Genomic DNA, 27,533 nt, shown 5'->3' with positions numbered 1-27,533 from the left:
GCCATTCTCCCTTGGGAACAATTAGACAAGGCTCCAAGGAATTCAGGAAGAGCCAATTCCGGCCTTTTTATAGTTGTGCATTGACTCTAGACTAACTCTACTCTTGATTCCTCCTCCTTTCCAGGCTGGGTGCTTCCCAACATTAATTAACACACCTATTTTATTTATTCTGATTGCCAGGACATGACCAATTTCATTTTGTTTGGGATCATCAGATGTATCTAACAACAGAACATTTAAATCTCTTATCCTGAACTGAATTCAAGGGCCATCGCACCAGTGGTGAAATCCAAATTTTTTTACTACCGGTTCTGTGGCCATGGCTTGGTGGGCGTGGCAGAGAAAGGATATTGCAAAATCTCCATTCCCACCCCACTCCAGGAGGAAGGATATTGCAAAATCTCCATTCCCTCCCCACTTTGGGGTCAGCCAGAAGTGGTATTTGCCGGTTCTCTGAACTGCTCAAAATTTCCACTCCTGGTTCTCCAGAACCTGTCAAAACCTGCTGGATTTCACCCCTGCATTGCACTTAAGAAAACCAGAAAAAGCATTTTTCCCTACCCAGTGATCCTGGATCCTCATGTATCATGAATGGAGCCTTAAATAAGATGGAATCCAAGTGCAGAAAAGGATCTCATGCCCCACAATAAGGAGAGAGGACAGTAATAAGCTAGGGGACCTGAAGCAGTGGTGGTCTGCTGTCGGTTCGGACCAGTTCAGGCGAACCGGTAGTTCCAACAATCAGCTGGCCCTGCTCTATCCTGTCCTATATTTCCTTCTTTCTGACTTAGCTGATTTGCGCAGCACAGCTGATTTCCGCACCTTTGCTGTTCTACTTACCAGGGTTGCCTTAGAAGGTAAGCAGCTGAGCTTCAAATTGCTATATTTTGAATGCTGCACGCAAATGCCTGTATGTGCATGCGCTCACAAAACCGGTTGTTAAACCAGTTGCAGCCCATCACTGACCTGAAGTGAGGGTTGGATAGATCAGGGGTCTCCAACCTTAGTAACTTTAAGGTTTGTGGACTTCAACTCCCAGAGTTCCTCAGCCAGCTTTGCTAAGTCCATTAAGCTTTGCTGGCTGAGGAACTCTGGGAATTGAAGTCCACAAACCTTAAACTTACTAAGGTTGGAGACCCCTGGGATAGATGGAGATAGAGCTCAAGATGAATTTCTAGTTCTATTTATCTCAGCAAAGATAGACAGATTTCAGTTGAGATCTCTTTATATTTTGAGACACTTGGCTCCATTTGCAGTGCTTAAGTTTTATCTCCCACATTCTTTTTACTTGTCCCTAAACGTTTGCCTTCCTTTGAGGATCCAGTGTGGGACTGCCACTGCTGAGACTCTCGTGCCAAACAACAGTGGGTTTTTGTTTTTTTTTTACGGAAGTGATGACATTATTTGAGATCAGAAAAGGGGGTACCGGTAATTGGGTGAAGGTCAAAAACAGCTGTTCTTAACAGAAGAGAAACTCGCCAAATGAACCTCTCCCGGAGCTCTCCAAGGTTCTGTTTCCAACATATAAACCCTTAAGCATCACTGTTGGAAAGAAAGAAAAGGTGTTACATTTGGAATGAAGAGAGGCATTTTCCCCCACATTTAATTTAAAAATAGTTCATCTGCCAATACCCATTCATACCTCTTGGTGACTTGAAAATTTTTATACACAAATATGAATATTTGCATTAAAGGTTTTTAAAATGTTACCTTCTATTCATTTAAAAGTATTTAGTATTTTGTTATTTCAATCTCCATTATATATATCTTTCAAAAGTAATCTTTCAAATATGCTGGTAATTCTACCTTCTCATCTAAGTCCATTAAGTTTAGAATCCAATCTTCTGTAATAAACAGTATCCCATCTTCCAATGTTGTAATATCAAAAATTATTCTTCAGTATGCCTTATAATCCATCATATTTATATATCCATCATACATAATAATAACATCATCTTTCCTTATATAAATTTAACATTTACCTCATATTCTTCCCCATATTCCCCATACCATAAATTTCTAAACAATTTACACCCCGTTTATCATACAATCCATAACATCCTTTTTCTTCTTTTTTTTATGAAAAAGGGGAGTTGAGGTTCAAGAAGAGGGATGGGATTTTATGTTAATTAACATATTTTAGTTTATGATTGTTAGATACGATACCCTGTATTTGCTCTGGGAAGTCAGGGGGAGGAGGGGGGGAAGGAGGGAGGAGTGAGGGGAAGGGTTAGGGTTGTGGGGAGGGGGGATGTATGGGGGGGGAAATCTTGTAAAACTTTTTCAATTAAAAAAAAGGTTTTTAAAATGTTCTTTAAAACCTAAACATAAATACTGCATGACTGTAACTTGTTGCTTATATCCTTGCGATTTATGTTGATATTGATCGTTTCCTAGTATGATTCGATTGCTTATTTGTACCCTATGACTATCATTAAGTGTTGTACCTTATGATTCTTGATGAGTGTATCTTGTCTTTTTATGTATACTGAGAACATATGCACCAAAGACAAATTCCTTGTGTGTCCAATCACACTTGACCAATAAAGAATTTAATTCTATTCTATTCCATTCCATTCCATTCCATTTCTGAGTAATAATAAATGTACCAATAAAGGAGAATATTTGTAGCTCAGGATTGAAATGAGGAGTCCTGGGTGCTCTCTGAGCTTGGTTGTTTTCTTGCAGCGATGATGTTACCTAGTTCGGGTAATGAAACATCTACAAGAAAACAACCAAGCTCAGCAAGCACCAAGGACCCCGTCAATAATCAATGTTTTCAGCTCCCCGCTAGACTTCATAAGAGGGAGGGTCCAAATTTAACTACAGCAGCAAGTTGTTCCATAATCTAGGCCTGAATAGAGGACACAGACAAATGGATCATCGAATAAATCAGTTTGTATATCTATAACTGTCTGGTTTGGTACAGCAACCAAATAGGACAGGTACAGATTTCAACAGATAGGACTGCAGAAAAAAAACAATGGCTACCAACCTGCCTTCCATTGAGTTCCTGTATACTGCACAAACCAGAAAGGGGGCTGAGAAAATATCTACAGAGCCATCGCATCCCGGACCTAAACTGTTTCAACTTCTTCCCTCAACATGCCACTGTAGGCATTGCAGGCCAAAGCAACTAAACCCAAATGTAGTTTCTTCCCCCATGCCATCACTCTGCTCAGAGGTGGGATTCACTTACCTTCCTTACCAGTTCGCAAATGTGAGTGCATGCGCCACCTCTGAGCATGTGCACAGCCTGCTGCGCATGTGCACTAGCCGTGCATTACATCTGGGCAGAGCCTCCCACAGTCACAGCTACCAGTTCGCACGATCTGGAGAAAACTGGCTGAATCCCACCACTGAGTCTGCTAAACAATTAACTCCCCACCACTGTCTTAATGCCTAAAGTTATTTACCCATGTAGTAGGGTGTATTGCTATTATCTTTGTCATCTTCACATTTTTCTCACCTCTCATCTTTCCTACTGACTTCTCAGACTATATATTATGATCTATCAATCATATTATGATCTATCAATCATATATTATGATCTATCAATTGTTGTTTGTATCTTAGGATTTATGATTGTATCTTAGGATTTATGATTGTATCTTAGGATTTATGATCGAAGACTCATCACTTGGTTGTTTGTATGTACACTGAGAGCTTATGCACTGGAGACAAATTCCTTGTGTGTCCAATCACACTTGGCCAATAAAGAATTCTATTCTATTCTATAAATCAGCTCAAGTTCTAGTCACCCAACAACCAAGCTAAATATTCTATTTCAGACGCATTATGGAAAGATCTACCTCTCTGGGGGGGGAGAAACCTCTAATGCTGGCAAAAGATGAAAAGAAAAAGAAGAAAAGGACAGCCATCAGCAAGACGTGTGGGTCCAGTTAAAATGTGTACCCCATTGGAAAACTTGAAGGATCAAAGTAGAGACATGGAGGAATTGAGAAAATGGATTTTAAAAAAATCTATGCGGTGGATACTAACTTAGTACATAACCAATCAATCAGGGATGTGACACAAGCCCACAAAGGCTACAATTCAAACCTTAATTCATTACAGCAAGTACATGACTTTTATACTGCACTGGAAAGGAAACTTAAGATAAGACTAAATGGCAAAGGGAGCCAAAACAGTGGACTAAGTCAGGGGTCTGCAAATCTGGCTCTTTTAAGACTTGTGGACTTCAACTCCCAGAGTTCCTCAGTCAGCAAAGCAAAGCTGGCTGAGGAACTCTGCGAGTTGATGTCCACAAGTCTTAAAAGAGCCAATTTTGCAGACCTCTGGACTAGGTAAAGTGGTCTCCATTGGCAATGGCAGCTGCATTCACACAGCATCAGAGGTGGGTTTCAGAAAGTTCTGACCAGTTCTGGAGAACCGGAAGCGGAAATTTTGAATAGTTCAGAGAACCAGTAGTAAACATTCTGACTGGCCCCGCCCCCATCTATTCTCTGCCTCTCGAGTCCCAGCTGATCAGGAGGAAATGGGGATTTTGCAGTATCCTTCCCCTGGTACGCCCACCAAGCCATGCCACGCCCACCAAGCCACACCCAGAACTGGTAGTAAAAAAATTTGCAACCCACCACTGCACAGCATGCTAGGCTTACTTTGAACCTTGGTTCAAAATTTCATTTAGTTTGATACCTTGGTATGAACCAAGGCCATTTGGTTAAGTTTAAGATTTGATGTTTCATGCAAAACCAAGGAAGTGGCTGAATTCATTTTCCAGGTTTAAAGGGTTGAATGAACTCAGCCATAGTAAACCCATGAGCCATGAAGAGTATTTATCATGAACGAAGGCAAATATATGTGTTCCAGGATAATGTTGCAGGATTTAATCTGGGTCGGTCATTGGGACCAGAGGTTTTGTCTTCCGAGCTTTCGGACTTGTGCTGGAGCCCATCTTCAGGAAACAGTTTCTCTAGCCTAGTCTGAAAGCTTGGAAGACAAATCCTTTGGTCCAGAGGTGGTATTCAGCAGGTTCTGACCAGTTCTGGAGAATTGGTAGCGGAAATTTTGAGTAGTTCAGAGAACCGGTAAATACCACCTCTGACTGGCCCCGCCCCATCTATTCTCTGCCTCCCAAGTCCCAGCTGATCGGGAGGAAATGGGGATTTTGCAGAAACCTTCCCCTGCCAAGCCCACCAAGCCACGCCCACAGAACCGGTAGTAAAAAATTTTGACTCCCACCACTGCTCTGGTCCCTGTGACCAACCCAAATTGGATCCTGCAAGAGTATTTATTTTATTTATGTATCAAATTTAGGTCCTGCCCATCTCATTCTCAGGGTGACTCTGAGCAGTTAAGCTAAGCATAAGAGCAGATACAGTGAGGACGCATAGCAAAGCAATGCTTGACCAGATCCTCAGCTTGTCAAAAGCACTGCTTGGGCCTTGAGTCAAATTTGGCCGAGAAGTTTATAAACCCAAGTGGGGCCAAAGAAGGAATGTTGTTTTTTGTGCCTGACCTGCTTATAAAAGAGTGGCAAAGTAGTAGTTTGATGTCACATTGCTCCTGCTAGTCCTGCTGAGATGCAATTTAATGAAGTACTGGGGTTTTTCTAATTGTGTTTTTTCTCCCTCAGTGGGCCTGTTTAGATGAACATTTTAATTAACCTGAAATGCAGTGGTATAGGGTCGGAAGCCGAAGGCCTCTTTTGCTTCTATGTAGATTTTTTGCTTTAAAAAAATGAAGGTCCAAATGAATTATGCACGCAGATTACAAGTGGCCCTTCTCGGCAGCCACAAGGGCTACCTCACACTGGTTTTGGTGTGAACGTTGCCCAGAAATTGCCCCTTGGAACATCCCGGTTTTGATAGCATTGGCACAGAAAAGCTCAGCGAGCAATCTTCATGAAAAGAAGTCAAGAAATCATCTATAAGTAGCCCTCAATTTCTGTTGCTAGGCAAGAAAGTTGACTTTTGCCCCATTTTATGATCTTTCCTGTGAAGCGAAGCACTGCAGTTGTTAAGTTAGTAACATGGTTGTTAAGTGAATCCGGCTTCCACCCTTGACTTTGCTTGTCGGAAGGTGAGAAATGGTGATCACATAACCTCGGGACGTCTCAACCGTCGTAAGTATGAGCCAGTTGCCAATTACTCAAATTTGGATCACGTGACCACAAACCCTTTATGCTTTGAAGCGTGAAAAACAGTCGTAAGTCACTTTTTTATGTCATTGTAACTTCAAATGGTCAGTAAATGAAAGACAAATGAAATGGTCAGTAAATGAAAGACCATGAAAGAAAGGACTACTAGTAAATCAAGAGTACATTGTCTGCGATATCTTAGATGTAGCTAAACTACCATTTCTAGCAGTCCCGGATAGCAAGACCAAACGTGAGGAGTTCTGAGATTTGTAAATGAACAACATCTAAAAGGTTATAAGATCTGATTGGCCAATTCATTATATGCTTTCTCTTTTCCTCAGATGCTTCCTGATCGGAATTTTGTCTAATGTGTGTGCTTCGCAAGAGCATGCGTGTTTCTTTTACAAAACCACCAACACAAAACCTTTACAAAACCATCAATACAAAACCTGAACTAATTTTATTGCATACTGTTTATTAAACGAAGATTTTAAAAACAACAGAGCCAAGAAGGCTCCACGTAATGTACCAGGGTTGACTTAACCACAACAATGGCTAGGCGCACATAACCTACTAAGCCATAAATCATGATTAAGTATAGGCTAGAAACCAGGAGACCATGAGTTCTAGTTCTGCCTTAGCCATGAAAACTGGCTGAGTAACTTTGGGCTAGCCATTCTCTCTCAGCCCAAATCACCTCACAGGGTGGTTGTTGTGAGGGAAAATAGGAAGAGGAAAGTGTGTTAGATACATTTGCTGCCTTGTGTTATTTATAAAAGTAATACAGGCAGGATATAAATCAATCAATAAATTATCTATATGCCACAGTGGCTGGTTTTTCCATACTTCATCCTGAATTAACGCCAGGCTGGCCATTTGAGGATTGTAGTTTTTTTTGAGTCCAACCAGGGGTGAAATGCTCCCGCATCAGACCGGATCGCCCGATCCGGTAGCAATGGTGGCGGGTGATTCGGAGAACCATTAGTAAAAATCCCTGCCCACCCCCATGCACAGCTGATCCGCACGATCATCAGAGGGTTTTGGGTTTTTTTACTTTTAAAAGTATTTTATCTTCGGCCAAAAAAATGCTTTTAAAAGTAAAAAAAAAAAGCTTCTGATGATCGTGCGGCTCAGCTGGGATTATCAGAGGCTTTTAGAAGCATTTTTTGCAATCTCTTCAGATGAAGAGGTTGTAGAAAAAATGCTTTTAAAACAGTGGTGGGTTTCAAAAAATTTTACTATCAGTTCTGTGGGCGTGGCTTGGTGGGCGTGGCTTGGTGGGCATGGCAGGGGAAGGATACTGTAAAATCTCCATTCCCTCCCCAATCCAGGGGAAAGTCACTGCAAAATCCCCATTTCCTCCCGATCAGCTGGGACTTGGGAGGCAGAGAATAGATGGGAGGTGGGGCCAGTCAGAATTTTTACTACCGGTTCTCTGAACTACTCAAAATTTCTGCTACCGGTTCTCCAGAACTGGTCAGAACGTGCTGAAACCCACCTCTGTTTTAAAAGTTTAAAAAAATTGGCCACGCCCACCCAGTCACATTACCCATCCACCCCCATCAAGCCACGCCCACAGAACCGGTAGTAACAAATTTTACATTTCACCACTGAGTCCAACCTATGATTCAGCAAGAAGAATCCAGTTTCCCTCTGTTCTCCACATATAGAAAACTAGCCCCTACCAGGCTCTCAATCCTGGTCATGAAACAAAACTACTCAGGCTAAAAATGAAGTAATCGCTTGCCAACCACAGTTATTTGGAGTGGGGGTGGGTGGGAAATACAGGGTTTGGTGCTTGCAAATGCTCTGGAATTGCCGCCTCCATTCCAAGGAGAAATGTTTCTTAAAGACAACTGTGTGATTACGGTCAGCTTGAAAAAGACAGCAATTGTATTTAATAGCTGACTTGGCCAAGATGACAGTGATGTGTTTTCAGTTAAAAAAGAAACCGCCCAGGATTGGGCTGGTCAGCTTCAATCTTCCATCAGCCTGGCTGTAATTTGGAGAACGGTTCATTTCCACTGTGAAAACTGGACAGTTAAAAAGGCAGCTTTTTAACACCGGCCCCACAACCACCAAGCAAATGGTGACCGGTTCTATCTTGTAGGTAAAAAAAAAAAAAAGACTTTGTTATCCTCTGGACCAGTGGTGAAATCCAATTTTTTTTACTACCAGTTCTGTGGGTGTGGCTTGGTGGGCGTGGCAGGAGGATACTGCAAAATCTCCATTCCCACCCCACTCCAGGGGAAGGATCCTGAAAAATCTCCATTCCCACTCCACTCCAGGGGAAGGATATTGCAAAATCTCCATTCCTACCCCACTCTGGGACCAGCCAGAGGTGGTATTTGCCAGTTCTCCAAACTACTCAAAATTTTCGTTCTTCAGAACCTGTCAGAACCTTTATTTTATTTATTTATTTATTTTGTCACAACTGTATATATCAGCATAAGCATGAAATAACTATATGATATATAAGCATATATATAATCATAATAATGTAATGATTATATAAAATTGGATACAATCAAAGGGAACATTAGGACAGGAACGGTAGGCACGTTGGTGCTCTTATGCACGCCCCTTACAGAACTCTTAGGAATGGGGTGAGGTCAATAGTACACAGTTTTTGGTTGAAGCTTTGGGGATTTTGGGAAGAGACCACAGAGTCAGGTAGTTTATTCCAGGCATTAACAACTCTGTTACTGAAGTCATATTTTCTGCAATCAAGATTAGAGCGGTTCACATTAAGCTTAAATCTATTGTGTGCTCGTGTATTGTTGTGATTGAAGCTGAAGTAGTCATCAACAGGAAGGACGTTGTAACAGATGATTCTATGAGTTAAACTCGGGTCATGTTGAAAGTGGTGGAGTTCTAAATTTTCTAAACCCAGGATTTCAAGTCTGGTGGTATAAGATATTTTGTTGTGAACAGAGGAGTGGAGAACTCTTCTCGTAAAATATTTCTGGACACGCTCAATTGTATTAATGTCCGAAATGAGGTATGAGTTCCAGACAGGCGAGCTGTATGGAACCTGCTGTATTTTACCCCTGCTCTGGACCCAAAAAGTTAATTTCCCCTTTCTATTTTACTGCTTTTCTCTGTCTTTTGGTTTGCTTTTCTCTGAACAACCCACATGGCTGGAAAAATTACAGTGAGTGTTTCCTTTATTTAAAAAAAAATCCCTAAAAGCAACACATTAAATTAGGAGCGTTAGGGATGTATTGAAACAAGAGCAAGAACAAACCCAAAAGGCTTAAAAAAAAAAAAAAAGACAGGGACTTGGACTAGATCAGGGGTCGGCAACCTTAAACACTCAAAGAGCCATTTGGGCCCGTTTCCCATAGAAAAGAAAACACCGGGAGCCACAAAAACCTTTTGACATCTAAAATGAAGATAACACTGCATATATCGTTTTTCACCTTTATGCTATGTATTAAAAAAAACTATAGTGTGTTGAATTTATGAAATAAATGAACTGCTGCAGAGTTTTATTTCTGCATATAACAAAAATATTTTGAACTCCCCCCCGCCCCCGGAAAAAAAAAAGATGGGTCAAAAAGCTCAATAAATCATGTGCCAGCAGGTGTCACACATTGGCGGTTGTGACACATATTTTGAGCAATAGGGAGCCGCAGCAGAGGGATGAAAGAGCCACATGCAGCTCCAGAGCCACAGATTGCAGACCCTCAAAAGGATGCAAATGACCAGCTGTCTGCAAGGAAATATAAATCCTTCCATACCCCACTGTCCTGTCAGAGCTGAAGAAGCTTCTTGGATGAGAAGCGAAACGTCTTCAAAAGAAAAAACAAAGGAAGTCCAGTTGCCTCCTGAAAAAAAAGCACCTTTGGGATTCTTGCCTGGCTTTTAAGCAGTGGTGAAATGTAAAATCTGTTACTACCGGTTCTGTGGGTGTGGCTTGGTGGGGAGGGCGGTAATGTGACTGGGTGGGCGTGGCCAACTTTTTTTTTAACTTTTAAAAGCATTTTTTCTAGAAAAAATGCTTTTAAAAGGTTCTGATGATCCCAGCTGAGCTGCACAATCATCAGAGGCTCTTTTATTTACTTTTAAAAGCATTTTTTCAGCCGAAGAAAAAATGCTTTTAAAAGTAAAAAAAAAAAAACCTCTGATGATCGCGTGGCTGAGCTGGGCATGAGGGGGGCAGGGATTTTTGCTACCGGTTGTCTGAACCACCCGACGCCATCGCTACTGGATCGGGTGATCCAGTCCAAACCAGAGCATTTTACCCTTGCTTTTAAGCTGACTCAGTGGCCCCTGTACCAGGGGTGAAATCCAGCAGGTTCTGGAGAACCGGTAGCAGAAATTTTGAGCAGTTCGAAGAATCGGTAATGGAAATGTTGAGTAGTTTGGAGAACCAGCAAATACCACCTCTGGCTGGCCCCAGAGTGGGATGGGAATGGAGATTTTGCAATATCCTTCCCCCAGGAGTGGGGAGGGAATGGAGATTTTGCAGTATCTTTCCCCTGCCACGCCCACCAAGCCACGCCACGCCCACCAAGCCATGCCCACAGAACCAGTAGTAAAAAAAGTTGGATTTCACCACTGCCCTGTACTTAAGAAACCCTCATCTTGAAAGCTCTCCCAACCACTTCTGTAATTTCTTAAGAACAAACCTGATGCACTGGCTGAACAATTTCGCTCAGGGGAAGGACAAGATTTCCCCAGACATCTTTTCAATTTTGGGTAAGAATGCATTTTCACTCTGGTTTGCCCACCCGAGCCAAGCTTTATTGTAACTTTCTCCAAATAAGATCTATACAAAGTGGTGTGAAAATTACTCTGCAAAGCAGGTCCATTACTTTATATGAATTTAAAGCAATTTTAGGTGCATCATCGTTAGCTTTATTACTTTTGCAACATGGGGTTGTTTTTTTTAATCTTTTCTTCTGCATATGCTTGTACTCCATTACAGGGCCATTGAGATCCTTATCTCTAATTGGACTCGGCCTCATTTCTTCAAGTCCCCCTTCCTTTTCCCTTTTAACTGGACAAAAATAACCTTTTCTTTCAAAAGAACAAGATGGAGCTCAGCAACCATTCATTTACTTTCCCCAGATGTCCAGATCATTACCTACCCCGTCTTTTCAGTCAGCTGGTGCTACAGCAATCAGTCCTTACATTTCAGGGGTCCCATTCTAGAGTGTTATTTTGAAAACAGAGATCAGATCACCAGGGGCCTCTGGTGGCTCAGACTGCTGTCTGTTATTAACACAGCTGCTTGCAATTATTGCAGGTTCAAGTCCCACCAGGCCCAAGGTTGACTCAGCCTTCCATCCTTTATAAGGTAGGTAAAATAAGGACCCAGATTGTTGCAGGCAATAACTTGACTTTGTATATAATATACAAATGGATGAAGACTATTGCTTAACATAGTGTAAGCCGCCCTGAGTCTTCAGAGAAGGGCGGGATATAAATGCAAATAAAAAAAAGAAAAGAAAAGAAATAAAAACGGTTTGGGAAATCCAAAACTTTAGAAAAAGAAAAAATAAAAGTTAGAGAGAGAAAAAAAATCATACAATGAAAACAAAAACAGAAAAAGAGGGTTGTTGAGCCATCCTATAGTTTAGTTTTAATTTACTTTAGAATTATTGATTGGTTAGAAGAGAATAGTTACAACTCAGGGTTGAATTGTGGGGGCCATGGTGCTCTCTGAGCTTGGTTCAATGTACAGAATAGAATAGAATAGAATAGAATAGAATAGAATAGAATAGAATAGAATAGAATAGAATAGAATAGAATAATTTATTGGCCAAGTGTGATTGGACACACTAGGAATTTGTCTTTGGTGCATTTGCTCTCAGTGTACATAAAAGAAAAGATACCTTCATCAAGGTACAACACTTACAACACTTAATGATGGTCATAGGGTACAAATTTAACAATGATACAACATTTAATGATAATCATAGGGTACAAATAAGCAATCAGGAAACAATCAATATCAAAATAAATCATAAGGATTACCAGCAACAAAGTTACAGTCATACAGTCATAAGTGGAAGGAGATGGATGATGGGAACGATGAGAAGATAAATAGTGCAGATTTAGTAATAGTTTGACAGTGTTAAGGGAATTATTTGTTTAGCAGAGTGATGGCCTTCAGGAAAAAACTGTTCTTGTGTCTAGTTGTTCTGGTGTGCAGTGCTCTATAGCGTCGTTTTGAGGGTAGGAGTTGAAACAGTTTATGTCCAGGATGTGAGGGATCTGTAAATATTTTCATGGCCCTCTTCTTGATTTGTGCAGTATACAGGTCCTCAACGGAAGGCAGGTTGGTAGCAATTATTTTTTCTGCAGATACTGATGATATTACCTAGTTTGGTAATGAAATGTCCACTGATAGAAGAGAAGAGTTGAAGCTCAGGGTTGAACTGTGGGGTCCTTGGTGCTCTCTAAGCTTGGTTCAATGTGCTGATATTTGGTCATGCAAGGAAACAACCTTCTCTGAGCACATTAAGAACCCTTAAGTATGTCACTTTTAAAAGTTACCTGGATCCGAACAGTATAGTTCTTAATTAAGCAGACTTGATTATAAACTTGGCAGTTCTACTATCTACTGTATATATTAAATGCCCTAAAGAAAGTAGGACAGTTTGCTCTTAAATGTATCCTATTGTTTACCTCTTCATCCAACATGAACACGATTGGAAAATGTTAGCGGCTGCCCAACCCAAGAATAAAATTGCAGTCCCGTGTTGCCCAGTGTACAGCTCATCAATTTCAACCATTGGTCAAGACAGCAAAATTGACCCAAAAAATATTTCCAAAGAGTAGCCTAATATTTCAAGAATAACATAAGGTAATCATTAAAAATGCTGTAAAGTCAAACTATATTGTATAGTTACTGCCAGTGGTGAAATCCAAAATTTTTTTACTACCGGTTCTGTGGGCGTGGCTTGGTAGGCGTGGTGTGGAGTGGCTTGGTGGGCATGGCAGGGGAAGGATATTACAAAATCTCCATTCCCACCCCACTCTGGGACCAGCCAGAAGTGGTATTTGCTGGTTCTCTGAACTACTCAAAATTTCTGTTACTGGTTCTCCAAACTACTCAAAAATTCTGCTACCGGTTTTCCAGAACCTGTGAGTACCTGCTGGATTTCACCCCTGGTTACTGCTCTGATTAGTTTTTCAAGCTTGGGAACTTTAAGAGGGATGGACTTCAATTCTCAGAATTTCCTAGTTAGCCATGCTGGCTGGGGAATTCTGGGAGCTGAAGTCCACACCACTTAAAGTTGCTAATTTTGAGAGACACTGGTTTACGGCTTATTGAGTTGTGCCCTTCAGAGGTTGTTTAAATGTAGCTTTCCTCAGCTTATTCAGCACTATCGTGGATCAAGAAGGATGAGAGAAGGCCCAGGGCATCCCTTTTTGATCACCTTTGGAGCAGTAAAACTTGTATAAATTAGTACTAAAGTCAACTGAATCCACTCATTTGCAAAAAAAAGATGCCATGAAAAAGGTAAGGAGGATTTACTTCAAAGCTATCCTAGCGAAATTTACTGGGCAGATGGAGATCACAAGGTAACTCTGTGGAAAGGGGAGACTGCAGAGAGATTTTTTTAGCATGAAGTGAAGGCTCTTTTCTAGGCACGTCATCTTAAGCAGAAGCAATTTGTATGCTGCCTTGTGTCATTTGATTATTTCCAGTTGAGTCAGATAAAAATCACTTAAGATCAGTAAGCAATGATGATTTCATTTTTCAGCTGGGAGAAGAAAAAATACCTTCTATTGACCTTAAAAGGTGTCATTTATAGAGGAAAGTGATTGCATCTGATAGAAGGGAACATCAGCAATTTCTTCCAGGAAGTTAAGGCTGGATCTTCCTCAAGCAAATTGCTTAGAGAGAAGATCCAATGCAGTGTGAAATCTAATTTTTTTTACTACCGATTCTGTGAGTGTGGCTTGGTGGGCATGACAGGGGAAGGATATTGCAAAATCTCCATTCCCACCTCATTCTGGGGCCAATCAGAGGTGGTATTTGCTGGTTCTCCAAACTACTCAACATTTCCACTACTGATTCTCCGAACTGCTCAAAATTTCCGCTACCAGTTCTGCAGAACCTGTCAGAATCTGCTGGATTTCACCCCTGATCCAATGATCCAATCAAGGATAAAAGTTTATTCAGAGGCTCAAGAGCTCCTGGCAATCGGGGACTAATTGCCAAGACAATTAGTCCCCTATGTGACACTCCATAGGTCCCTGTAAAGGAAATTAGGCTGCTTGGACTCTTCACTTTAAGGTGCTCTCAAAATATGTTTAGCCAATGATATTCTTTCTCCTGTTATAATGCCAGCAAAAGTTCCTACCACACGGGATTGGTTTCAGCCCCCAAATCTTCACTAAAAATTGAATTTGATTCAAATTGGGTTGGCTTGGCTTGGCTTGGCTTGGCTTGGCTTGGCTTGGCTTGGCTTGGACTGGACTGGACTACATTAGAGTCCTCATCTTCCCCTGCTCTGAACATTCCTGGTGACCTCTCACTATACTGGTCTTCTTGAACCATCATAACAGTTGAAGAACCTGGAAGATACAGGTAATTTTCAATTTAGAATTTAGAATTGGGACCAGAGTCCTGCCCAATTTTTTCAGTGCCTTTGTAACTTTGAACAGTTGCTAAATGAATGATTGTAATTTGAGAGCTACCGGGATTTTCTGCTGTAGGAAGAACAAAATAATGCCCCAGGCATTTGTGGACAGAAGTTGGTCATCTATATGGGCTGGTAGTGTACAAACTGCACTGTGAGGAGATTGATCTAGAACTAGATGACCTCCTCCCTCTTCTCCAGATCTTGAACTTTATACCATCACTGGTCTTGAGGGCCATCTTCAGATACAGTTAGCATGCATTCCCTATCAACCGTACCTTGATGAAAAAGAACTCTTCTGCACATTCTTGAATAAGGTTTCAACATGCTTGATGGACATTGCCTTGCAGATGACCCCCACCCTGTCAAAGACCTTGGAGTTTTTACATCTAACGATTTAAGTGCCAAAGCCCACTGCAACTATATAGCTAAGAAGGCTCTAAGAGTTGTTAACTTAATTCTATAGCTTCTTTTCAAAAAACACCACGCTACTGACCAGAGCATATAAAACATTTGCTAGGCCAATTCTTGATTACTGCTCTCCTGTCTGGAACCCATACCATATATCTGACATCAACACAGTTGAGCGTGTCCAAAGATATTTTACGAGAAGAGTTCTCCACTCCTCCGAAACCAATAGAATACCTTATTCCACCAGACTTGATATCCTGGGTCTAGATAACTTGGAACTTCGTCGCCTTCGACAGGACCTGGGTTTAGCATATAAAATCATCCGTTGTAATGTCCTTCCTGTCAATGACTTATTTAATTTCAATAACAATATCACAAGAGCTAACAACAGATTTAAACTCAGTGTCAACCGCTCCAGTTTAGATTGCAGAAAACATGATTTCTGTAACAGAATTGTATATGCTTGGAATGCATTACCTGACTCTGTGGTTTCTTCTCATAACCCCAAAGGCTTTACTCAAAAACTGTCCATGGTTGACCTCACCACTTTCCTAAGAGGACTCTAAGGGGCGTGCATAAGAGCACAAACGTGCCTACCGTTCCTGTCCTATTGTTTCTTCCCCTATGTATATATATGTTTTTAGTACCTCGTTTCTCCTCTTATATATGTTCATATATTATATAACCCTTTTTGCAATACTTGTATATATTGTTACGACAAATAAATAAATAAATAAATAATAAATAAATAAATAAACAATTGACAATTCTAACAAGAATGTTAGTGTGGTTAACATTCATCCCATCTCATGCCTTCTGCTCTTTTTATATATATTAAATCATGATTGTTTTTATATATTATTTCTTCATTCAGTGTTGTATGCCATGAGGAGTCAATGTGAGGGAGGGAGGGAGGGAGGAAGGGAGGGAGGGAGGGAAGGAAGGAAGGAAGGAAGGAAGGAAGGAAGGAAGGAAGGAAGGAAGGAAGGAAGGAAGGAAGGAAGGAAGGAAGGAAGGTCATCTAGTCCAATCCTTCTCCAGCAGGACATTGTTAGTGAGTTTTTGTCTTTTGATCCCCCAGTCACATGGTTAGATAGCCACGCCCACCCAGTCACATGACACCCCCCCACCAAGCCACGCCCACAGAACCGGTAGGAAGGAAATTTAGATTTCACCACTGCCTAATCATTCCAGGCTCCAAGCAGCTTAGCCTTAAGAGCCGTACCGTAAGAAAAATTGAAATATCCACAGAAAATTACGTGGAGCAAACAACCCAAACAGAAAATAAATAAAAAAGCCAACCACACTTCAACCACAAATGCCATTCAGAAAAGCTCCATTTTAACTGTTCTCCAAAAGGTAATCGCTGAAGGAACTGGTTGAGCTTCAGGGGAGGCTGTTGCAAAGTGTAGGTAGTCCTCACAACGAACAAGTGAACACAAATTTTCCATTGCTAAGTGAGACATTTGTTAAGTGCGCTTTGCCCCATTTTACGACCTTCCTTTCCACGGTTGTTAAGTGAATCACTGCGGTTGTTTAAGTGAACCTGGCTTCCCCAGATTGACTTTGCTTGGCAGAAGGTCGCAAAAGGTGATCACGTGACCCCGGGACACTGCGATGGTCATAAATATGAGTCGGTTGCCCAGAATCTGAATCCTGATCACCTGACAGCGGGGATGCCGCAACGGTTGTTAAGTGTGAAAAACAGTCATAAGTCACTTTTTCCACTGCTGTTCTAACTTTGAATGGTCACTAAACGAACTGTTGTTAACTCAAGGACTACCTGTATATGAATGTAGAGCAGGGGTCTCCAACCTTGGCAACTTTAAGCCTGGAGGAGTTCAACTCCCAGAATTCCCCAGCCAACTTTGCTGGCTGGGGGATTCTGGGAGTTGAAGTCCTCCAGGCTTAAAGTTGCCAAGGTTGGAGACCCCTGATTTGGGAGGGTACAGGTGCTCCTCACTTAATATCCACTCATTCAGCAAACTTATGAGGTCACCTGATCTTAACAACTGCAGTGATTCGTTTAACGGTCATGGCAAAAATATTATCAAATGGGGCACAACTCACTTAAGAAGTGTCTCACTTAGCAACAGACATTTTGGGCTCAATTGTGGTCATAAGCCGAGGGCTACCCATATTTGTTGACTAAAGGTTTTCCTATTATTATTATTTTTTCGGATTCCGCAAACTGCCCACGGTGGAGTACGGCATGCAAAGGGGAGAGGGTTGGATTTATATCATGCACATGAGTGTGAACAAGTGTAATCTTTCCTGACCCTTTTAATTCATGACTGAGCCTTTTATTACTCACTCTTGGTTTTGCTGTCCCTAAGGGATAGGCTGCATCAGAATGTGGAGGTTCTATTAACTTGCTTTTGCCCATCTAGATAAAAAAAATGAAAAACACAGCACAGTTTTCCTTTCTCAAGTGCCAAAGAATAATCTTTCCTTGAGAGAGAGAGACACACACACATGTTCTGGTCGATTCCAGGAGCGGCCTGTGAATTGAAAGACGTTAACTAAAGAAGCTCGGAGACCAAATAAATTACGGAATTGTCCAACACCTTAAAAAAGCATTAAAGGAGGATTGGGGATAAGCCATGGATTAGAGAAAGTACATCTCTAAGTACATAATTTTTTTTAATAATGTTATTATTATTATTAGACAATTCATGCGTGCCTAAGAACAAGAAAATCAACTGATCTTAAGGCCTGGCTTTATTTTCTGAACCGAAATGTTGCTCCGCATTATTCATGAACGACATGGTTTAAGAGCCTTAGAGACAGCATTATAACTTAAGAAGTCAGACAGCTGATCAGGCCCTTCTGTAGAGTTGCAGATTTTTTTTTTTTTAACCAACCATGAACTAACAACTAAAAGAATGGCACTGTTGAAGAGGGGGTGTCAAACTGGATTTCTTTGAGGGCTGGATCAAAATTATAGTTCTCCTCTGCGGGCCGGCCAGAGGGGGGGGGCGAGACGGGACAGCTGCCTCCTGCAACACCCTGCCGGCCAAAATGGGCTTCAAGGCCCCTCCATGCCCTGTTTTGGCTGCCAGAGATACCACGGGACAGCCCTTTGCAGTGGTGAAATGTAAAATTTGTTACTACCGGTTCTGTGGGCGTGGCTTGGGGCGTAATGTGACTGTGTGGACATGGCCAACTCTTTTTTTTTTACTTTTAAGAGCATTTTTTTCTACAACCTCTTCGGCTGAAGAAGTTGTTAAAAAATGCTTTTAAAAGGCTGTGACGATCCCAGCTGAATTGCCTAATCATCAGAGCCTTCAGTAGAAAAAATGCTTTTAAAAGACTCTGATATCCCAGCTGAGCTGTGCGATCATCAGAGGCTTTTTTTTACTTTTAAAAGCATTTTTCGGCTGAAGAAAAAATGCTTTTAAAAGTTAAAAAAACAACCTCTGATGATCGCGCGGCTCAGCTGGGCATGGGGGAGGCAGGGATTTTTGCTACCAGTTCTCTGAACCACCACCGCCATCCTACTGGATCAGGTGATCCGGTCCGAACCGGGAGCATTTCACCCCTGGTCCTTTGCTATTTCCAGGCCAGCCCCATAGGCCAGATTTAAGCACCCTGCGGGCCAGATCCTTGAGTCTTGATCCTTGAGTTTGACACCCCTGCTGTAGAACATTGCAAATTTAAACAAGAGTTGTTCACTAAGGTGACCAACTTTTTTACAATGAGAAGGAGGACACAAATAAATTGAAGAAGAAAAAATATCGTAAATAAAAGAAACATTTTGTTCATTGCAACAATAATACAGAATACGCTATAATATGGTAAATGCATAATAAAAAACATTTGTAGCAATAACATTTTATATTGTAATTATGCTTCTATGCCTATTAATTATTATTTAAATGAGTACTTTTCCATTGAATAAATAACCTTGTAAATACAATTATACCTATTTGGAAATTATTAAATAGATAATGAATTAATAAAACGTGAATTATTGTGCTCACCTGTGTATGATTGAATATTCACTGAGAAAGAAGTGTCTAATGTGTGTGTGTGTGCCATGTCGTGTTTTGGTAAGAAGTAAACAAAGCCACTTGCGTGCGGCGCACTCTCTCAAAACAATTCTCCTGTGCGGAGCGCATGCATCTCATAATCGCGTCTCGCCGCACTGTACCGAGCCTTGAGTAATCGTCATGTCAAATACAAAAACGTCACATCACACGCAACGGATCGGATCGGCATCGATCGAATACGGAGATTTACAGATTAGTCTTTAAATATCGAAAAGGAGGACATGTAGGAGGACACTTTTCAAGAGAGGACTGAACTTACCAAAGAAGGACTATACTCCCTAAAGGAGGACGATTGGTCACCTTATATTCTTTGGAAAATAAAAGGAAAGGGAGAAAACCAAGATGGATTTTATCATTCCCAGCAACGTTTGTATTGGTATGATATTAAGTATTACAGTAGTATGATTATTCTGGAGAAGAGCCTAATAGAATAGAATAGAATAGAATAGAATAGAATAGAATAGAATAGAATAGAATTTTTTATTGGCCAAGTGTGATTGGACACACAAGGAATTTGTCTTGGTGCATATGCTCTCAGTGTACATAAAAGAAAAGATACGTTCATCAAGATACAACATTTACAACACAATTGATGGTCAATATATCAATATAACTACCTGACCTTCGGACCTTTCGCCGTGAACTGAAAACGTATTTCTTCATCCAAGTGGGACTGGCTTAATTCTTAATTTTTAACTTTTAATTTTTAAATTTTGAAATCTGAATTTTAATAATTTTAAATTGGGGTACTGTGTTTTATTGGGGTCAATTGGACGGTTTTACATTTAAATTTTTAAATTTTTCGGCCGTTATTTAATATGTTATTTTAATATGTTGTTTTAATATTGTAGATGGTATATTTTAATTTGGCTGTACACCGCCCTGAGTCCTTCGGGAGAAGGGCGGTATAAAAGTCTAAAAAATAAATCATAAATAAATCATAAATAAATCATAAGGATTGCCTGCAACAAAGTTACAGTCATACAGTCATAAGTGGAAAGAGATTGGTGATGGTAATGCTGGGAACGATTGAGGGCAAAAGAAGAACGGGACGGCAGAGAACGAGGTGGCTCAATGGAGTCACTGAAGCAGTTGGCGTGAGTTTAAATGGACTCCAGAGGATGGTAGAGGACAGGAAGGCCCGGAGGAACATTGTCCATGGAGTCGCGATGGGTCGGACACGACTTCACAACTAACAAGAACAAGAACAAAAGTATTATTATTAGTACAGGTACCCCTTATCACCACAACTAGAATTCAAATTTCTGCTGCTAATCAAGGCAGTTATTAAGCATGCCGTGTCAAATTTTATGACCTTTCTTTGCCGTGGTTGTTAGGTGAATCACTGCGCTTGTTAATTAAATCCTGTAGTCACTAAGCAAGTCCAGCTTCCCCATTAACTTTGCTTGTTAGAAGCCGGATGGAAAGTTGCAAATGGCAATCACATTTATTGTTGTGGGATGGGGGAACTGTCATAAATACAGATAGTCCTCAACTTATGACCACAACTGAGCCCAAAATTTATGTTGCTGAGTGAGAAATTTGTTAAGTGAGTTTTGCCCCATTTTACGACTTTTTTTTTGCCACATTTGTTAAGTGAATCACTGCAGCTGTTAAATTAGTAACCTGGTTGTTAAGTGAATCTGGCTTCCCCATTGACTTTGCTTTTCAGAAGGTCGCAAAAGGGGACCACATGATCTTGGGAGACTGCAACCGTCATAAACGTGGACCGGTTGTCAGGCATCTGAATGCAAATCACATGACCATGGGGGGATGCTGCAATGGTCATAAGTGTGAAAAAAGGTCATACGTCATTCAGTGCCATTGTAACTTTGAATGGTCATTAAGTGAACTATTGTAAGTTGACGACTACTTGTATATGCCAATTGCCAAATGCCCAAATTTTAATCACATAATCATGGATCAGGTGTAAGCATGAGAACTGATTGCAATTAATTTTTTTCAGTGCCATCATAAAACAAATAGTCACTAAATGAATGGTTCTAACTGAAGATTACCTCTGTGATGTCTCAGCTAAGAACATTTTACTGGGAAAATAGAATAGAATAGAATAGAATAGAATAGAATAGAATAGAATAGAATAGAATAGAATAGAATAGAATAGAATAGAATAGAGTAGAGTAGGGTAGGGTAGGGTAGGGTAGGGTAGGGTAGGGTAGGGTAGGGTAGGGTAGGGTAGGGTAGGGTAGCAGTGGTGGGTTTCAAATTTTTTTACTACTGGTTCTGTGAGTGTGGCTTGGTGGCCGTGGCATGGCTTGGTGGGAATGGCAGGGGAAGGATGCTGTAAAATCTCCATTCCCTCCCCAATCCAGGGAAAGGTTATTGCGAAATCCCCATTTCCTCCCGATCGGCTGGGACTTGGGAGGCAGAGAATAGATGGGGGAGGAGGGGCCAGTCAGAATTTTTACTACCGGTTCTCCGAACTACTCCAAATTTCCACTACCGGTTCTCCAGAACCGGTCAGAACCTGCTGAAACCCATCTCTGTAGAGTAGGGTAGGGTAGGGTAGGGTAGGGTAGGATAGGGTAAGAATAAGAATAAGAATAAGAATAAGAATAAGAATAAGAATAAGAGAATGCTGAAAGATTAAGAGTAATATGCCAACTTAAACGATCACTAGACCTACTGGGGATTTATTTTGGCTGGCATCACAAATACCTGGAAACTGACCGTCACGTACCTGAGGGATCTCCCAGAGTGATGCCTCAAGATACCTTGACAAGGACCTCAGGATTTATTTATTTTTAGACAGAGCTGAAAATTGTGTCAATGGACACTACCTAAGTGCTGAAAGGACTGTAAAAATGTAATGTTCAGGCTGCCGCAATTTGGGACAGCAGATGCCCCTTGAAGAATTCCACTCTCATACGTCCCCTGGCATCTTTAAAAAAACCAGCATGAATGAAAAAGCATAAAATGGACGCTCTCCCCTCTTCCCCACCACCAGCTCGCCAGCTGCATCTGTTCAATGATTGATGTTCAGAGCATCTCATTCAAATGGCACAATATATTTATCACCCCCTGTGTTAACTACAGTACTTCTTTTTATTTTTGCCATTCCAGAAAGCAGCATGCCTTCCAGATTCAGAGCTTTGTCAGCATAAAGCTTCTCGGAAGACAGCTCTGTTAATCTAAAAGCAGAGAGAGGAAAACCCATTTACAATATCTATATAGATATGGAGGGTGGGAGCAGTGGTGGGATTCAGCCGGTTCGCACCACTTCGGGAGAACCGGTTGTTAACTTTCTGAGCAGTTTGGCAAACTGGTTGTTGGAAGAAATCATTAGGACAGAGAACCGGTTTTTAAATTACTTGAATCCCACCACTGGGTGGGAGGGTTAAAAGACCAAAAGGCCCGGATTCCCTTCTTGGTTGAGAGACAATGGAAGCCTTTCAGACAAAGAACAATTGCAGGAATTGGGTATGTCTAGTTTAGGGGTCAGCAACCTCAAACCCTCAAAGAGCCACAAAGGTCCTAACTGGAAGGCCCCCCCCCACTTCAATTCTGGAGCCGACCAGAAGTCCGGTTCCCCCACCATAGAGTCTCTTCCTAGTGCGGTGTCCTTTTTCTTCTACCTGTCCTAACCAAAAGTCCTATCAATTGTGGAGCCAACTGGAAAACCCGCCCCTTGCCATAGAGTCTCCTCCTGACACGCCATGCTTCCTCCCCCCTGCCCCCCAAACCGGAAGCTCCTCTCAAAATTGTGGTGCCAACAAGTAACAGGGAGCCACAGCAGAGGGATGAAAGAGCCACATGCGGCTCCAGAGCAGTGGGTTGCTGACCCTTGGTCTAGTTTAATGAAAAGAAGGACTAGGGATGACATGATAGCTGCGGTGGCACAATGGTTAGAATGCAGTACTGCAGGCTCCTTCTGCTGCCTGCCGGCTGCCTGCAATTTGGCAATCTAAACCTCACCAGGCTCATGGTTGACTCAGCCTTCCATCCTTCCGAGGTGGGCAAAAGGAGGACCCAAACTGTTGGGGGCAATAGGCTGTAAACTTCTTAGAGAGGGCCATAAAGCACTGTAAAGCAAGATATAAGTCTAAGTGCTATTGCTATTGGGTGCCCTGAATCACCAAACTACCAATAATCCCTTTTATTTTTATTTTATTTTTCAAACTGATTTTTTTCAACTCGATGGAATATTGGAAAAAATAATGTCGAAGGACTCAGATTAACCATCTATTTACCAGCAGGTAACTTTCCATGTGAACAGGGTCAAATTTGATGTGATGGAATAGCCAGAAATATATATATATATACATATATACATATATACATATATACATACATATATACATATATACATATACACATACACATACACATACATACATACATACATACATACATACATACATACATATATATATATATATATATAAAGGTGTGAAACAGTAGATCAGAGGTGGGTTTCAGCAGGTTCTGACCAGTTCTGGAGAACCGGTAGCAGAAATTTTTCAGAAATTTTTCAAAAATTCAACAATGAAAAAAGTAAGGTTCTACATTTAGGCAAAAAAAGCAAAATACACAGGTACCGTATATGTGGTACTTTGCTCAACAATAGTACCTGTGAGAGGGATCTTGGAGTCCTAGTGGACAACCATTTAGATATGAGCCAGCAGTGTGCAGCAGCTGCCAAAAAAGCCAACACAGTTCTGGGCTGCATAAACAGTGGGATAGAATCAAGATCATGTGAAGTCTTAGTGCCACTTTATAATGCCTTGGTAAGGCCACACTTGGAATATTGCATTCAGTTTTGGTCACCACGATGTAAAAAAGACGCTGAGACTCTAGAAAGAGTGCAGAGAAGAGCAACAAAGATGATTAGGGTACTGAAGGGTACTGAAGGCTAAAACATATGAAGAACGGTTGCAGGAACTGGGTATGTCTAGTTTAATAAAAAGAAGGACTAGGGGAGACACGATAGCAGTGTTCCAATATCTCAGGGGTTGCCACAAAGAAGAGGGAGTCAAACTATTCTCCAAAGCACCTGAGGGTAAAACAAGAAGCAATGGGTGGAAACTGATCAAGGAAAGAAGCAACTTAGAACTAAGGAGAAATTTCCTGACAGTTAGAACAATTAATAAGTGGAACAACTTGCCTGCAGAAGTTGTGAATACTCCAACACTGGAAATTTTTAAGAAAATGTTGGATAGCCATTTGTCTGAGATGGTGTAGGGTTTCCTGCCTGGGCAGGGGGTTGGACTAGAAGGCCTCCAAGGTCCCTTCCAACTCTGTTGTTGTTGTTGTTGTTGTTGTTATTATTATTATAAATTTTAAGTATTTCGGAGAACCAGTAAATACCACCTCTGATTGGCTCCACCCCCATCTATTCTCTGTCTCCTGAGTCTCAGCTGATCAGGAGGAAATGGGGATTTTGCAGTAACCTTTCCCTGGAGTGGGGTGGGAATGGAGATTTTGCAGTATTCTTCCCCTGCCATGCCCACCAAGCCACGCCCACCAAGCAATGCCATGCCCACCACTGAAGTAGATGTATTGGGGAAAAAAGTCCAGAAAGCAAACCCTCAGTACTTCCTGCCTATCTCACTGCAGAATCAAAATGGGTAGCTGTTTTTGCCCTGCTTGAAATCCGCATCAAGGTGCCTCTAGCTGATGTTAGAAAACTAAAGGGATCAAAGCTGGTTAATATTTATCGGTGAGCCAGGCAATCCTTGGGCTAGAACAGTGTATGTGTTGTGTCTCGTCCAATCTCACCTCAGCCGGGGTCTTCTTATCTGCTTCCGAACACGGAGGAATGTTCTAGTATGCCTCCCAGCCCCAGCCCTGGCTCCATGCCCAGACAGGCTGAAGAGGAGGAAGTATCTCCAGCCCCCAGCTCTGGCTCCATGCCCAGGCAAACGGAGCAACTAGACCCCTCCCCCTCCTCCACAGCATGTGAGCCTGAGGGAGGTCTATTACCAACAGCTGCCGACTGGAGTGACCCTCGCGTCAGAAGACTTGATAGGCGGAGGCAACAGAAGGAAGGGAGGGGCAGGCCTGGATAAGTGCTGAGTCATGGAGCCACACCCCATGGCCTATATAAAGGACCTGCTTTCTGGCATTCTCTGAGTCAGGCAAAGTCTAAACATATCTTGCTGAAGTCACTTTCTGGTCTCCTGCCTGCCCTGAGGACTTTGCTAGGACTTTGGCAGAGCTGCAGAGGCACGCCTGATTCGGATTTCCCTGACCCGGCCGTCAGCGGAGGAGTGGGACACGACAGTATGTTTCATGTGAAAAAAGGGAAGAAAGAGTTGGTCAGCAGCTAGGTTAGGGAGCAGTTTTTGATTTGACCAAAGGCAGAACATTCTTTAGGGTGTAAGGAGTAGATTATTAACAATAAAATAAGTATAATAATAATACAATAAATAATAAAATAAAATAAATAAAATAAGTAAAATATTAGTATTTAGAAAACAATGGATGGAAACTAGACATCCAATCTAGAAATAAGGAAAAATTTCCTGATAGTGAGGACAATTAATCACAACACCTGTGGCAAGAAATGTCATAAAATGAGGCAAAATTTACTTAACAACTCTCTCCCTTAGCAACAGAATTTTTGGGATTAATTGTGGTCGTAAATCGAGGACTACCTGTATTAATGAAGTATGGTTCCAGTATTCCGTTAGTCTCTTACCTGACTGGTGCATCTCAAAGTGTTGATGCTGGGAACATTGCTACCACAGCTGAGATGATGATCAGCTGCCCACACTGTCAATGAATAGATCCAATATATATTGTGCAGAAGGGACATGGTGGTTCAGTGGCTAAGATGCTTATTTATTTATTTATTTATTTATTTATTTATTTATTTTGTCACAACATCATACAAAAAGATTATATAGTATATACACATATAAACATATATAGGAAGAAGAAAAGAAAAACAATAGGACAGGAACGGTAGGCACGTTTGTGCGCTTATGCACGCCCCTTATGGTCCTCTTAGGAATGGGGTGAGGTCAATAGTAGAAAGTTTTTGGCTAAAGCTTTTGGGATTATGGGAAGAGACCACAGAGTCAGGTAAAGTATTCCAAGCACTGATGATTCTGTTGCAGAAGTCATATTTTCTGCAATCTAGATTAAAGCGGTTGACATTAAGTTTAAATCTATTGGTTGCCCTTGTATTATTGCAATTAAAGCTGAAGTAGTCTTTGACAGGAAGGACATTACAATAGATGATTCTGTGAGTTAAACTTAGGTCTTGTCGAAGGCGACGGAGTTCCAAGTTTTCTAAGCCTAGGATTTCAAGTCTGGTGGGATAAGGTATTTTGTTGTTTTCAGAGGAATGGAGAACTCTTCTTGTAAAATATTTCTGGACACGTTCAATTGTATTGATGTCAGAGATGTGGTGAGGGTTCCAAACAGGTGAGCTGTATTCTAGAATTGGTCTAGCAAATGTTTTATATGTTAGTAGTGTGGTGTTTTTGGAAAAGAAGCTATGCAAAATTAGGTTTACAACTCTTAGAGCTTTTTTTGCTATGTAGTTGCAGTGGGCTTTGGCACTTAGATCATTTGACATGAAAACTCCAAGGTCTTTAACGGGATGGAGGTCGTCTGTAAGGTAATGTCCATCTAGTATGTACTTAGTTTTAGGGTTCTTTTTTCCTATATGTAAGGCTGAGCATTTGCTGGTTGAAATTTGGAGCTGCCAATTTTTAGACCAAGCGGTTAGATGGTCAAGGTCGTTTTGAATGATAGAAGTGTTGTCTGTGGTGTTAAATGCTTAGCTTGTCAATCTAAAAGTTGGCAGTTCAGCAGTTCGAATCCCTAGTGCCACGTAACGGGGTGAGCTCCCATTACTTGTCCCAGCTTCTGCCAACCTAGCAGTTCAAAAGCCCGTAAAAAATGCAAGTAGAAAAATAGGGACCACCTTTGGTGGGAAGGTAACAGCGTTCTGTGCGCCTTTGGCATTGAGTCATGCCGGCCACATGACCACGGAGACTTCTTCGGACAGTGCTGGCTCTTCGGCTTTGAAACGGAGATGAGCACCGCCCCCTAGAGTCGGCAACGACTAGCACTTATGTGCGAGGAGAACATTTACCTTTATCTATATTGTGCAGCCCTACCTGCCTTTTTTCCCAGCAAAAAAATAAATAAATACATCTCTTATACAGATTCCCCACCCACAGAATCATTTTGTTAATTCAAAGTCATATTGGCAATATTTTTCAGAAGGCAAGCAGGCAGGAATACCTGAATCCACCCATGACTGTAATAAATCATTGCTTCATAATTAACAATAATGGTTATTAAGGAGGCAAGGTGGAAAGGAACAAAAAACCGACCCATTCCTTCTCCAGGCCTGCTCTCCTTTCGGGGTGGGGAGGAGAAGATCAA

Source organism: Ahaetulla prasina, chromosome 10 (genome assembly GCF_028640845.1).
Source record: "Ahaetulla prasina isolate Xishuangbanna chromosome 10, ASM2864084v1, whole genome shotgun sequence".
Lineage (NCBI taxonomy): Eukaryota > Metazoa > Chordata > Lepidosauria > Squamata > Colubridae > Ahaetulla > Ahaetulla prasina.
The sequence above is the reverse complement of the archived record's forward strand: the minus strand, read 5'-3'. Positions refer to the sequence as shown.